The sequence below is a fragment of the Mytilus trossulus genome, chromosome 10, assembly GCF_036588685.1.
Source record: "Mytilus trossulus isolate FHL-02 chromosome 10, PNRI_Mtr1.1.1.hap1, whole genome shotgun sequence".
NCBI classification, from domain to species: Eukaryota; Metazoa; Mollusca; class Bivalvia; order Mytilida; family Mytilidae; genus Mytilus; species Mytilus trossulus.
In genome coordinates this window covers 34227597-34243695 of record NC_086382.1, presented here as the reverse complement: position 1 = coordinate 34243695, position 16099 = coordinate 34227597, and the positions used below count along the sequence as shown (strand labels likewise).

General features: G+C 32.7%; 1 protein-coding gene across 1 annotated transcript in view; it reads right to left on the bottom strand.

The window, feature by feature from the left end:
* LOC134687252 (four-jointed box protein 1-like) overlaps window positions 1-2266 on the bottom strand; it is a 46789-nt gene extending 44523 nt beyond the window's left edge. The window contains exon 1 of the mRNA XM_063547394.1: window positions 1964-2266. The gene's annotated coding sequence lies outside the window, so the exon portion shown is untranslated. The remainder of the gene's footprint in view (window positions 1-1963) is intronic.
* Window positions 2267-16099: the final 13833 nt, after the last annotated feature.

Sequence of the window (16099 nt, the reverse complement as noted above, 5' to 3'; positions counted from 1 at the left end):
AGGTATAAAGGGAGGTTTAGATCTCATAAACATGTTTAATCCCGCCGCATTTTTGCGCCTGTCCCAAGTCAGGAGCCGCTTGCCTTTGTTAGTCTTGTATTTTTTTAATTTTAGTTTCTTGTGTATAATTTGGAGTTTAGTATGGCATTCACTATCACTGAACTAGTATATATATTTATTTAGAGGCCAGCTGAAGGACGCCTCCGGGTGCGGGAATTTCTCGCTACATTGAAGACCTATTAGCGACCCTCTGTTGTTGTATGTTCTATGGTCGGGTTGTTGTCTCTTTGACACATTCCCCATTTCCAAACTTTTCATGAGTATTTAGATGCCACTGTTCTATCTATTAGAATAATTAAAGCATGTATATATTGTATATGTACATGTATGTTTGTAAGCTACATATATATATAAGTCTATCCAGACAACCTTGGTTTATTAATATTTATCATTTATCAAATAATTCACTTGTTACATACAGAAGGTTGTTTTTCTTGCCTTTTCATATATGTTAATGTGAATAGCCTTATTTTTATGTTTCTTGGCAATAAATAGACTATAAAAATAATGATAATCACTTCGTACCGTGTTTGTTTTAATTTAGGTGTAACGATTGTAGTGAGACAGGGAGATTTTTTTACGAAACGGACGTGGTCAGATTTAACATTTCGGTGACGTTTATTTTTCGTCAATTGTTCAATTTAACTGCAAGTCATGAATGTATGTAAAACGTGTACCAATAACATGAATAAAGGGATGAAACATTACACAATCATTAATTATAATCGATCAACTTATATGGTTCAAGTAAAGCGAAAACAAAAATAGTTTTATGTACAAGTGTCACGTATGTTATGTTTCTAAAAATAATAACCCTGTCGATAAAGAAGATGGTCTGTATGGGAAATGGGGGGGGGGGGGGGGGGGGGCATCATCGTGTCTGTATATTGCCTTCTATTTTTAAAGGCATTTTCCTTATTTTCTTTAATTTCTAACACAAAGATATTGTTTTCCTATTATTTTCTATATTCCCTATACAAGACGGGCGAAATATACCAGAGGGACATTTGAACCCAAAGATCGAAAATAAACTGACAACGCCACGGCTAAAAAGAAAAATACAAACAGAAAAATAATAGTACACAAGACACAACATAGAACAATAAAAACTAAGCAACACGAATCCCAACAACACTGGGGTTATCTTAAGTGCTCTGGAAGGGTAAGCAGATCCTGCTCCACATGCGGCAATCGTCGTTTACGTAAGCACCACATTATAATGATTTATCATTTTTTGTTCGCCCATTCTCTTCTTATAGGATTTACACTCAATGCAGACCCTCACATAGAATTAATGTAAAACTAGTAAAAACACTCACATACAATTAATATTATGAAAAATAAGAAAATATTCTAAATCAGACGAACAATTTTTAAACAGGGGGGGGAGGGGAGGGGTAGAGAAACAGGCCACCATAAGAACTGCTTTTAATTGGTTAAAACAGATAAAACAAAGTAAATGCTAATTTGTCCTTTAGTCTCGAATGAATAGTCTAATTGGCCACAATATATTTTTGTATACTGGTCTCGTGCATTACTAACATACTTGGATTAGTTTATGGCATTTATTTCAGAGTTAATTGTACTTCCAGGTCAAAGGTGTTTGTTTCCAAAAAAATGAAGAAATGTAGAAAAAAGTGCAAGAGAATAGAAAATTCAAAGCTTAACCGAATAATAAACTAAATTTGCTATTTGTTAATGTAAAACAAATAATTAATTTTGGATGCTTAAAATGTATGCTTTATATCGCAATGGTGAAAGACCTCAAAATTACCAGAAGAAAATCAACAATCAAATATATGAATACTTAAATTATTGATATATCAATTAAAAATAAATATATGTCTAATTGTTAAATACATTACTAATAAAAAACATTTATCAAACATCAGTAGATACTTACGTTGATGCTACCTGTCAAAGTGACAGTCGTCCAAACTAGTATTATACTGCACTATCTTCAAGAAGACCAACTATCGTCATTTTTCATTTGTATCAACATTTTTGTCCCTGTGTCAAATTTCATGAATTAAACTACGAAATACCACGAATTTTAGTCCCTAATCTAGTTGATTTTTAAACAAAAGAAACATGTATTAAGCGAATAGTATCTATCTATAGACCTAAAAACCGCAGTCTTTGTGGCCTCCATTAGCGAGATTAAAAGTATTTGCACGTCTCATTTTATTCCAGTCTAGAAACAATTTTTCATTGCCTTGTCTTACGGTTGCTAAATGAGGTAATACACCCTGTATAGGTGTGCTTAAACTAACGTAACAAAACTATGGAATTTATCAGGGGACTTTAATACAAATCTGAAGACATCTATTCAGGACTTATTTATTATGATAAGCAGTATTTACCCAGGTTCGAGCTTAGCTTTGACAAATTGTTTAGTTATTAACCCTTCTTTTATCCAGTTCTGACACCGGAGAAATTTATCAAAACCATTGAACAAATTTCGTTATCTGTTAGTAAATGAAAGAAAAAAGAAATCAATTTATTTTAATGAATAAACAGAATTATATTTAAATCAATTTGATAAAGCATACTCCGGACTCGGGAAGTTCTGATATAAAATAAATAGCTAGGTTTAAAATTTCTTAATTTAATTATTATGAAGTTAGATAAATTACAGATAAAACTAATTCACTTATGGATAGCTTTAATTGTGTTAATTGTGGTTTAATGTGGACTAAATAACCACAAATACCCGGTGCCATTAGCGGCTTATAACTACAAATAGCCTGACATATCACAGATATCAAGTGTCCTGTTTATTTACGCAGGCCTAAGGAAGATGAATTATTTGCGGAAATCTACCAAATAAATAAAAAAAACCGCTTAAATTTGCGACGGATTAAGAGAAAATTAAAAGAACTGTAAAAGTAGGTTATTTGAGGTATGATACATCAGATTAGACATACACTGTGTTAAAAGATTTATTTCTCTTAGACTTGGGAAAGTACTTGGCATGCGCGCGCTTACATTAACCCATCAAAACTAACCGTAGTGGAACTAGAATTTGGTGATTAAAATTGCTATAAAAAAACTAAATCATACAAATTGAGCGTTTTCCTTGTCACAGAGGCATGTAAATGCTAGTACAACGTGTTTACTATAGGTGAAAACATAAGCACAGGTACACCTTATTAGTCATTTGATATATGTCGTTGCATTATATTTTAATTATTTAACGTTTTCGAACTGATGTTTGCATGTTTTTGCACATTGATAGTAAATAAAAAGAAGAAAATAAAAAAAGTAGCAAAAATAGCAAGATAAGTAAAAACAAAATATGAGAAATAAACAGAAATAGAAGATAATGCCCCCGAGTTCATATATATTGCAGGTCTAAGCATTTACAATATGGTCCTGTATATTGTTATAACAAGTCATAATTGCAGACTGTAGAATAGCATGTCAAGTATGCTGTGTTTATAAATAATTTTACCTTGTATAGGGAATTGATATATGTATATTCATGCGTAAAATAGTCCAGATTATGTCATAAGTATGTCTTATATGCCTTCCAGGAAATTTTACCCTATTTCTGAATTGTTATGAATAGCTTAAAACAAGCTACATCAGCATTATTTAATGAATGCCTGACTATTACAGCCTACTCATCGAGGACAAAATTACATCACTCTTTTATGTGTGAGTTATGTTAATGGAAAACGCAGAACATAAACCATAGTCCTTTTCTGCAGTGGGAATGTTGTGATATTTTGTAAAAGTCTTTGAACCCTACATCCTTGTCGCCTTTTTCTCCATATTGTGTTGAGATAACTCTTTCTGTAGTTTTCTTATTGATTAATTTTTTAAAGGCGTTCAGTTGCGTTCAGTTGCACATACTGCATGCATACGTGTAGTACATGTTTGAGTTAGACTATATATCTCCGGGTGCGGGGTGGGGGACTTCGGCTGTGTTCTGATATATAAAAAAAAGAAGATGTGGTATGATTGCCAATGAGACAACTCTCCACAAGAGACCAAAATGAAACAGACGTTATCAACTATAGGTCACCATTGTTGTTTGCTTGACACATATTTCCATTCTCAATTTTATTTACCTATATCTTTTATCCTTTTTTTGTTTATAAACTCATTTTTTTTATAAGTTTTTGATTATCAAATATTTTGGTCTTTTACATCACTATCGAAATGCGCATCTGATCAGTAACTACACGAGATAAAAACAAACACCAAACAACAGTATGGATATAATTGAACTTATAAATTTAATGTAGGACGAATGTCACTAGAATAGAGATCTAGATAGTTACAGCTAGGTTTTACAAAAACAAGGCAGCATGGTTCGTGCTCTATAATTTGCATGCATGCACTCTTTTCAGTGGGCTAACCAATCTACTGCCTGTTAATTGAATGAGAGAGATGTAAAATGCGTATCATTGTTACAATAAGAAATTTGTCAAGATAAAACAGTAGTTGTTCATCGAATTCAGGTGTACAAATATATAAATCAAAATTTTTCTTTGACTCGGAACCACTTCATCAAATCATGATAAATATAAACAAAAGACTTTGTTATTTTTATCACATTGAAAATCAGAAAGGGTTCTTGATATAATGTCAGCTTTAATCTCTCAATGATATCGAATTAATAGGTTACATATTGGACCATAAATATGCACTTCTGTCAATTGAAAGTGTCAAAAAAGAGAAACTAGAATAAAAGCGTGTGAAAAATTACGGAACATGGCCCACTACAGGTTTGGTTTAGAGTATCTTTTAACCTATTGCACAATTCATTTTCGCACGGTTGCTGTTTGATATGTGTCAAAGAGAGCGTATTTGTTTTTATTTAGTTTGGAGTGTTTGATAATGTCAGTGATCGAGTAGGTTTGAATTAAATACTAGTGATTAAGAAAAAAGGACAAGTCGTAAAAACTTTACATTATATCGAATTTGGCAACGTGAAACGAATAGAACTGAATTGAATATGCATTTATCGATAGGAGCATCTTAAGCAAGCTATTTCCCTACACGAGGCCTCAAATTTAACGTTTTCCTTCCGTTCTGATATTCGGCAGAACAATTTGGACATCCCTGATCACTGCTAGCTTTCACTTTCAGGCGAGAAAATACTGGCTGATTATATGATTTTTCTAGATGAAAAAATATTGAATTAAGATATATCTATACCTGGCAGTGTTCTACTTGAAGAATACTATAGTTGTATAAAATTGTATGCGTTTTTGCTGTTTGATTGCATCTTTAAGGCATAAACATGTATCCATCTGGAAATCATTCACTTATATATTAAAAGGAATGAATAATATTTTTTCTGTCTATCAAGAAATAGCATTAAAAATGTGGTACATACTCAATAACCCACGTAACGTTGATGACTTCATGGTCACATGACTAAACTATGTCTATGAGCTGATAAACACAAAAACTTTCAACAAATCATGATTGTTTCATTCAAAATTAAATTATAAGTTAATTCAAAACAGTGGAAAGAACATTCGGCACAACAAATATAAAGTTCAGAGGAAACCACAAAAAAAAAAGAAGAAGCTGATTGTAAAAATAAAATCATATTCAAAACAGTGTGGTCCTGGTCATTGATTGACGACCTAAATTATCCCATTGACTGGGACAGATTAGGTGAACGTTTGTCTGTAACGACCATTGCTCACTTCTTACTTATTATAGAATATAAACTATGGGGTCACCAAAGGTTCTTAACGCCTTTAATTTTAAAATAATTCGAAAAATTATTCAGGAATAACCTTTATGTTTTGATTTATATTATTGATATAAATCAACACATCGTATTATTCCGGATTCGTTTTTCGAATTGCTTTATTTAGGTTATGACCCACAGATTCAGTGTCTTTAAAAGTACATAGTGAACAGTGATTGTAACCGACAAACGTTCACCTAATCTGTCACAGTCAATGGGATAATTTAGGTCGTCAATCAATGGCCAGGACCACACTGTTTTGAATATGATTCTATGTCCATTATCATACTTCAGATGCTATTTCTATAATATTGAAGATTGATTGTATTGAAATTTCGGTGGCAAATATTCTATTTGTATCATAACTAAACATATCTGAGTTTTTCCCTTTATCCTTTTACCTTCAGAAATTCAAACAATTCTATTTGATTAAATACGAAAATAAGAAGATGTGTACGATTGTCAATGAGACAATAACATTAACGATACCAGTTTTCTGCACCAGATGCGCATTTCGACAAAATAATGTCTCTTCAGTCATGCTCGAGGCCAAAATATTTGAAAAACTTAGAGATCAAATGCCGTACGAGCTAGCAACTACAAACTAAAACTAAAAAGTCATCGTTATAATCTCATGTTTCCAATAAATGTAAAAAGTTAAATCACAAAAATACTGAACTACGAGGAAAATTCAAAACAGAAAGTCAATAATCAAATGACAAAATCAAAAGCTCAAACACATCAAACGAATTAATTTGGAATACAAAATAACCAATAAGAAGGTGATGTGTTATTGCCAACAAGCCTGACATACTTTCACGAGAGACAAAATGGCAAAAACTGTAAGCATCTAAAGTTCACCGAATTTTCTACAATTTACAAAACCAATGACATAATGTTAGTTATAAAATGTGTTTTTTTTTCTTTTCGATTCTAGTATATTTTGACATATATATTATCATAAAGATACCCCAATTTCATTTTCCCATGCTCTAGTGTGTGGAACTCGTCATTTAAAAAAAAAAGGCAATCGGAAGGTATTAGACCTTGTTGACAAATATTCCGTATCAACTCACAAATAATACACGATGGTCTGGTGTATAGATTTTGGGTACTGACATGTGTTTTATTATCTTAATAACGTGTTATACTGTTCTTTATGAATATTACTGTTAAGTCTTGTTTTTATTTTTATTGATATCCAAATTTATTTTTCATCCCGTCGATGTGTTATTGTTTTACAATAATTCTCCTATTCTTGTCTTTCATTTTGCCAATGTGCTTTGTCTACATGCCGTTTACAGTTTCTTAGATACACAGGTTGTGGCTCTGTACTTATACATCCCGTTATTGTGCTAATGTAAAACATTTTTGTATTCTTGTCTTCAATTTTTTCAATGTGTTTTGTCTATGCGCCATTAGTTTCTTTAATACATATGGCGTGGCTCTGTACTTATACATCCCGTTTTTACGAAGGAATATCTGTGTATCCTTGTCTTTGATAACCTGTTTTTATAGCGTAAGATTACAACACAATGTTGACTGCTGCACCCCCATTTTTGACATTTTACCTACTATGCCTGTTGGTATTGTTCAGACATCGTTGTCTATAAAATTGAATGTGATGCGGCTGTCATACAAGTGGGAGGTTTAACTAGCTTTAAAACAAGTTCAATCAACCATTTTCTACAAAGAAAATGCCTGTAATAAGTCAGGAATATGACATTTGTTATCCATTCGTTTAATGTGTTTTAGCTTTTGATTTCGGTGTGTCTACTCGTTCGGCTATCTCCTTTTGTCCGGCCTATCGTTTGCGGATGCGCAAATCTTTAACATCAATAAAAGTGTCAACATTTTTACATGCACGAGCGAATCGTACAAGTTGAGATATATAAACACCGTAAGATGGTGAAAAGGCAACGTTACCATATAAAAATGGATAATTAACGATAGGAAATGAAAAATCATCTCTGTTATCATTTTAGTATTCAGCTTTCCGTTAAATATGCTTGGATGCATTATTTCTATGTTCTACTACAACGGATATCTATGAACATATAATGATATACCTTGACTTGGATACCATTTGTTCAACTTAGTACACATTTTTTTCTATATTTTTCTATCGTAAACACAATCTTTCTATTGGGGAAGGTTACACGTGCCTATAATTTCATATGCGTTAAAAAATCCCCGAACATTTTAAGTACAAATTCGTGTCTGAAAATCACTTGACGACCTGATTTGAACCAAACTTCAATGAAACAATAAATTCAGAATCTTCTTTTGGAATCATAGATAATCAGTGTTCAGACTCTTTATCTTACATGAAATTCATAAGTAGAACAAATAAAACGGTGAGAGTCTTTTTTGCCCCTCCCCAAACTCCTTTAGAATAATAAAAAAAAAAAAAGATCTAAGTGAAATAATAATTTGTAGTATATTCAGTTGCATTTCGATTTGTTTTAGTTAATGCATTGAAATAATTTGCACAATTTGTTGCCACGATTTTAAGTAACTAATTTAAAAGTGTATTTGCTGCATAGATGTTGATATACGAATTTAGACAATATTTCTCATAACTACTCGGCGTTTATTTATCTCGATGTTATATCTTCACCATTATTTTTGGCTGGACAAATAGCAAAATACCGTGAAAAATAGACTTTATTTTACTATTTGTCCGGCTATCCAGACGAATAGCCACTGCCTTTTGATTTAACCATTTGATTAGGGACTTCCTTTTTGCATTTCTTTTTCGAAGTTCAGTTCTTTTACGATTTTACTTTTTCAGTAACTACCAGGATTCTGTGAAACAAAATGATTACTGTATTAAATAATTGCAACAGTAATATACCGCTGTTCAAAACTCATAAATCCATGGACAAAAAACAAAAATCGCGATGACAAACTAAAACCGAGGAAAACGCATTAAATATAAGAAGAGAACAACGACACAACACAAAAAAAGTGTAACAAACACAGAAGCGGACCAAGCATCAGACAAAATCCCACGAGAATAAAAAATATAACATCAAAACCAAATACATGAATTTGGGATAAACAAGTACCGTGATACGTCTTATCGCAATGTGAATTTAAACTAAAAAATAAGAGAAAACAAACGACGCAACGTTAAAATGTAACACACACAGAAACGAACAATAATATAACAATGGCCATATAACAATGGCCATATTCCTGACTTGGTACAGGACAATTTTAAAGGAAAAAAATGGTGGGTTGAACCTGGTTTTGTGGCATGCCAAACATCCCTATTCTATGGCCATGTGAAATATTACATCAAAATGACAACACAACACCAGAGGACTACACTATAAATAAACAGGAGAACACAATTGACAAAGAAACACGAACAACAGCCAACAAGTTCAAAATTTTAATACGTCAGAAGTGCATTTTGTCCACACAAGACTAGTGACGCCCAGATACAAAAGTTTGAAAGCTGAAACAAGTACGAAGTTGAACAGCATCGAGACCAAAAGATAAAAATAGTTGCGCCAAAAACGGCCAGGGTATTCTGTTAGTTACCAGAAACATCCCTATTATTTAGCATAATTTATACTTTTGCAAACAGTAAATTTTATAAAATGACTACACAAAAGATGTACATGATCAAACTAAAGTATTAACTAATTACAGGAAACAACTGAGACACATTACATAACCAGACATGTGCAACACAAAAAGTAGACACATCCGAATAAGTTTAAACCTGAACGCCAAGTGACGTCATTTTTGAAATTATTAAGATCATGAACGCCAAATATTTAAGCATTCACTATTCCATCAGAAATATATGATGCATTCAAACATATGTTAAATTGAGAATGAAAACGGGGAATGTGTCAATTAATGTACTAAAGAGCAGTAAACAGCTAAAGGCCATTAATGGGGTTTCAACACAGTGAGAAAACACCGTGGCTTAGTTGGCCCCTAAACTAAAAATGTATACTGGTTCAGGGAAAATGGACATCACACTAAACTCCGAAACATATAAATGAACTGAAATTATGAAAACCACTCACAATTAGAATACTATCAAAAGCCAGAGATTTCAGACTTGCCGGACAGGCTCTTATATACAGCGGGGTTAAACGTTTTTGTAATATCTCAATCCTCCCCTAATACCTCATGCAAATGTATTATAAACAAACACACGGCAATACACACAGTAAAACTCAGTCTGATTTTAGAATAGATAGCAGAAGAAACAAAATGACAATGATCAACACCAATTAACACAGGATTGCTAGTAATTATTGACATGCCAGCTCCGCACCTCAATTAGATAAAACAGATTGAAAGATTATGTTTTCATATTGAAATTAAGCACAATCCCGTCTGTTAAAGGTTTATTATTATCCCATCATGGGATAAATGATAAGAACATAACTCCTATCATACCAACAACTGGTTTTAGAAATAAATGTGTTCATTTCCGATGCAAACACATCGTTAGTTAAGAAAACCCATCGTTGAAAGGCCTGGTAAAAGTATTATAAGGAATAAGTTTGTTTAAAGTTTTGTGAATAATATACATGTTTGATTTTACCTTATACAACAATGTTCAATGCGAGGTAACTCTTTTTAAAATAGCTAAACTATGTTTAAAATTAAAAAAAATAAGGACATTGACGCCAAAGCAATAGGTTCCAACGCCATATAAGGATTTTTTGTTTTATGATTTAAGAACCCTGACATGTTTAAGGAATTCAGTACAGTGTACGAATGTTATCAGTTTGTTTCTTTTGGATGATTGAAAATTCTTGAAAATAGAACGTTCTAAATGACTAATCTTTTTTTGTTTTTTGTTTAATTTTCTAAAATTCATATTATATCAGTGTCCATCTTGGTAAAAAAAATAAACATATGTCATGACAGTGAAATGTGAATCTGTTTAGATCGATCATTGGACGATAAAAACACTCTTTTTGTATTATTTATTTTATCATATTTTATATCATTTGGACTTACGGTCGAAAGGGGTTGTTGATATAAAACCCCGTTCGACCGGGATATAGATTTTACATCCGATGCCTCGTGAAGAGAGAGTTCCCCGTTGCATCAACTTTAAAAAAAATATTCTTTTACCTATAAAACATATCCAATTTATAGAAATAATTCGTTCATTTTTTCATTCGATCCTACGCGAAAGATCTTCATCATTTTCGCTCGTCCCTTATTACATTTAACAATACTTTTGCCGCTTGATGAAAGACATCAAAATGAACGTATGCCTTCTTATTTCATATATCGCTAACAATAAAATTTGGATGTAACACCTCATCTGATTGGCTGAAAGTATTTTTGTTTATGAGGTCATAGATATATTATTTGTAATGCGACCAATACTTCATCAACATTTTTTCATAATTTATTCCATAAGCCAGAATTTAGATTCATAAGGAACGACTGTACTATTTGTATATGTCTATTCGAAATAGCCTAAAAACTGTAGTGCCAAGTACGCGGGTTATTCAGTGTTTACAACATTTTTGATGGTATTTCTTCACAGAAGACAGCACCTAGATTATATATGTCCGTTGATCTGTAAAGAAACATAAATAATGTGACGGGATTATATATGTATGGTAGCGCTCAAAATTATATCAGGGAACAGAGGTTTAACAAAACAATATAATACAAAGCTACAATATTATTTGAAGGATGTTCGAACGTCAAGATTGAATCGTTATAACTGTAATTAAAAGGAATACATTTGTTAGTCTTTCAACAATTTCTAATCAATTCAATAGCAATTATTACAATATCCAAAGACAATTTTACAATGCAACATTGATTACCTCAGGTTAATTCTATCCGACGGAACAATTCGTTTATGGGGATAATATCATAATGTTTTAGCTCTATTCACAACATTATCGTAAAAATTTTCAATCCACACTATTGATGCATGATTGTCTGAAGGGTGATTATGAGGAAATTATCATATAAGTGGTTGTTCCTGCTGATGAAGAAACAAAACATTCGATTGCCTTTTTACAAGTAAACGAATGAAAGTGAAAAGTAGAAGTAATGTAAAAAAAGAAAGCAAAATCACAAAACTGCTGAACTCTGAGGAAAATTCAAAAAGGAAAGTCAATAATCAAATGGCAAAATCAAAAGCTCAAACACATCAAAAGAATGGATAACAACTGTCAGATTCCTGAATTAGTACATGTTTTTTCTTATATAGAAAATAAGGTACAATTATTACAACCATGTGTCAACAATACAATGAAATTAACTTGCCTAAAATTTTATAACAGATAAGGGTCTTAAATGACAAGAAGTGTTGATATTCAGATAATAACACAAACAACCTCTCAAAACTATCAAAATAGACATTATGTTCTTATTCGTTGAAGACTCTAACAAACGCAAAGTGTTTATTAACTTAAAGCTGATGACTTGTTTTCCTGTTGTGCATAAGAAACAACAAGGACATATGTATATAAGATCAGTTGAACCAACTTATTTATTTTAAACACAAGACTTTCACGTAATGTCATAAAATATTTCACTCCGGCTGCTAAAGTATCCAATACCCACTGTTAAACATAATCTGCAAAATATCAAAACACAAATTAGCCTTAACGCTTATATTTTACAGCACAGCAAACTTTATATTATCCTTAAAATTACCAATTCAGGGGCAGCACCCTCACAACAGGTTGCCTGATTCATCTGAAAATTTCAGGGCATATAGATCTTGACCTCATAAACAGTTTTACCCCATGTCAGATTTGCTCTAAATGCGTTGGTTTCAGAGATATGAGCCAAAATCTACATTTTACCCCTTTGTTCTTTTTTTAGCCACGACGGTCATCCTGGATGGTTGGCTGGGTCACTGGACACATTTAAAAAAAACTAGATAGTCCTATAATGATTGTGGTCAAGTTTAGTTCAATTTGCCCCAGTAGTTTTAGAGGAAAAGGAAAGTTTACGACGACGGACGACGGACACCAAGTGATGAGAGAAACTCACTTTGACCTCCAAAATGGGAACGTTGGAAAAAAAGGTGGAGCCGGACTAGAAAAACAATTGTCCTGTCCCAAAGTACCTATGAATCTTAATACCTTTCCTAAAAACCTCGTCATGAAATTGTTTACAGTAATTCTTACTACAACACTTTTATATACTCTCAACTAAGGAATTTTCTTATCCCGGGAGTAGATTACCTTAGCATTATTTGGCACAACTTTTGGTTCCCAAATGCTCTTCAACTTTTTACTTGTTTAACTTATTAACTGTTTTGTTATGAGAGTCACTGACGAGTCTTCTGTAGACGAAACGTGTGTCCGGCGTATAAAACTATAATCCTGGTCCCTTTGACAACTATTTGTCAACCACGCTTTGAGAGCCTGCGATTTCGCGGGTGTGTTGTCCTGGTAAATTAAATTTGACTGAAATGGTAAATACTTTTAAACTGAAATATAAGGAAAATATATTTAAAGTGTCCTTGTAGGTTAGATCCCTAGTGTTTATAGAAGCACACGCATCAATGACACTCGATTTTAAATAGTTAAATAGTTAAAAAAAAAAGGCAACATTCTTACTAGCTCAGTGAAAAATTTCCGTCACACAGCTGACTCATATAAACCATGAAACAAAATTCCAGAAATCCCTGCAGTTCCTAGTAAGATGGGACGAAAAGTATTCACATTCTCGTTAATCTTTATCCCATATAGAATAACAAACACACATCAATACGCGCAGTAAAACTCAGTTTAAATAAGTCCAAATCCGATGTTAGAATAGGTTATGAAAGAAACTAAGCGCTATGAAAATGGTCCAGATATTAAAACAAAACTATTAGCAGTTACTGACATGCCATATTCAGATCTGAATTAAAAAAGAGGAACGAAAGATACCAGAGGAACACTCAAACTCATAAATCGAAATCAAACTGACAACTCCAAGGCTAAAAATAAAAAAAGACAAACCGACAAACAATTAAACTGATTGAAATATTATGTCTTCATCATATGCAAATCAAGCACAACCCCTGCCGGTAATCTGTTCCTGGGGTAGAAAATCCTTAGTATTTGGAAAAACTCAAAGAAACTTTTCATTTATGATTATGACTATATCGATGGTGTTTCATGTCATCACAGAAGTGTTGACTACTAGGCTAATGAAAACTAAACAAATATGTAAAAGCACACCCTAATATCGTTCATAGTTTAACAGTGCCTTTCTAAGATTGAAGATATTTTGGATTTGCCATGTTATGACATATTTCCCTGAATGGCACAGATGCTGACAGTTAATTGTTGATTTCTTCTCATCTGTCTCTGAATTTCCAGAAAATAACCACATCAGAAATATATGAAAGATTAGAATGCATCAAAAGAAGTTATTATATTTTTTTTTTTATTCAGAATTATACCTAGGGTGGTGATGAAAAAACTATTGGTAACTAAAAGTATTTGTTCTTGGACGCTTATGATGTTATAATTGTTATTCTGATCGGAACTTGTCTTAGTTTGTTTCTGTGTGTGTTACATTTTTGTGTTGTGTCGTTTTTCTACTCTTATATTTAATGCGTTTCCCTCACTTTTAGTTTTTTCCATTGATTTATGAATTTTACAGCGCTATACTACTGTTGCCTTTATTTGTTCATCAATGAAGACATATTCGGTGGTCGAGTGAACTAAGTAGTCCACCCACTGTTGCATTAGCCTGCCAACATTGAGGTTGTCACTTCGAATCCCACACTTGGCAAGTGCGCTCGACTTCAATTTCTTTTGAATACGATTGTCAGTTTTCTAACCGAAGGTCGGTTGTTCTCTCCGGTCACTGTAATTTTCACCACCCATTAAACTGAAGGCTTTGCTCAAGTGCTGCAGTCGTATGCTTCAAACTTTGGCTAAACGTGTCTGAGTCATTGCATTAATTTTTCGTATCTAGGGCCGGTAACACAATTCTTTTTAAGAGAGGTCGTAAGTATTGAACTAAGGGGAAGATAAGATAATTCTAAGATCACTCAAAGAGTGTAAATCAAAGCTCCCTCAGGTTGTTCGTAGATCGCTCTTATTTCTCCCTAAAGTTGCAACGTAATAGTTTTCAAGTTACGAGTTCTTAACAATTTTGTGGTGTCTCCGTTTTTGGTTCCTCGCAAAGAAATTAGAATCACCTTAAATGAATCATAGAAACGTTTTAATGCACGATTAAATGCGCATTACAATCAACTACCCATTTAACCTCTGACCGCAGACCATCATTATTCTTCCGGCCCCTTTGTGATAAAAGTAAAATTGAATTAAAAAATTTGCACCGCTTCAAACATGACATTATTTTAACTGCTTATACAACATTATTATTTCAATAAAAATATGCTTGTCTCAGGACAACCCTTTTGAGGGCCAGGGCAATAGTAGGATTTGAATCGAGTATAAATGACGAGTCTCAAATGACGTAATTATTTTTCTATCCTACCGTTCATTTCAGTCAAATCACTAATAAAATGGTTTACTTTTATAATTTGTAATTTGGATGGAGAGTTGTCTAATTGGCACTCATACCACATCTTCTTATATGTTTTCACTTAAAACAATATTTTTTTCACATTTTAAAAGCCTTCTTACAAAAAATAAAATCACAAAAATACTTTAATAATTCCGAGGAAAATTCCAAACGGAAATTAAGTCCTTAACCAAATGGCAAAATCAAATGATTAAACACATCAAAAGAATGGACGACACTTGTCATATTCCTGACTTGTTACAGGCATTTTCAAAGTGTAAAAAATGATGGATTAAACCTGGATTAAAGAGCTAAACCTCTCACTTGTATGCATGACAGTTTTGTCAAATTCCATGAAACTGATAACGATTCGTGAACAAAGAAGACACAAAACGCAAAAATGTAAAAAAAAAAAGGCATACAACAACACCCAACCCTATAAAAACTGAAGATGATTGTAGATGATTCGGAAGGATAAGTAAATCCTGCTCCACGTGTGGCGCCCATCGTGTGGCTCATTATATTACAAAGCCGGTAAATAATTGGTCAACCAACTCATGATGGCTTCCGTAAAATTTAAGAAGTGATGATTTACACTTCACCATTTGGAACTCTTGGGTTAAAATTGAAAAAGGTCACAAATTTCTCCTTGCTTTATATATAACACGTCTCTCAACAAGCCAAAATTGTAATTATTTACACAAAAAAGAAACTACCATCCTCCACATACATGGCCAAGAAAACACTGATATATAATTTCCTATTTAGATAAATAAAAAATTAGAATAAAAAAGTTCTAAGGTTGGCGTATTAACCTTTTTAAGCAACTTG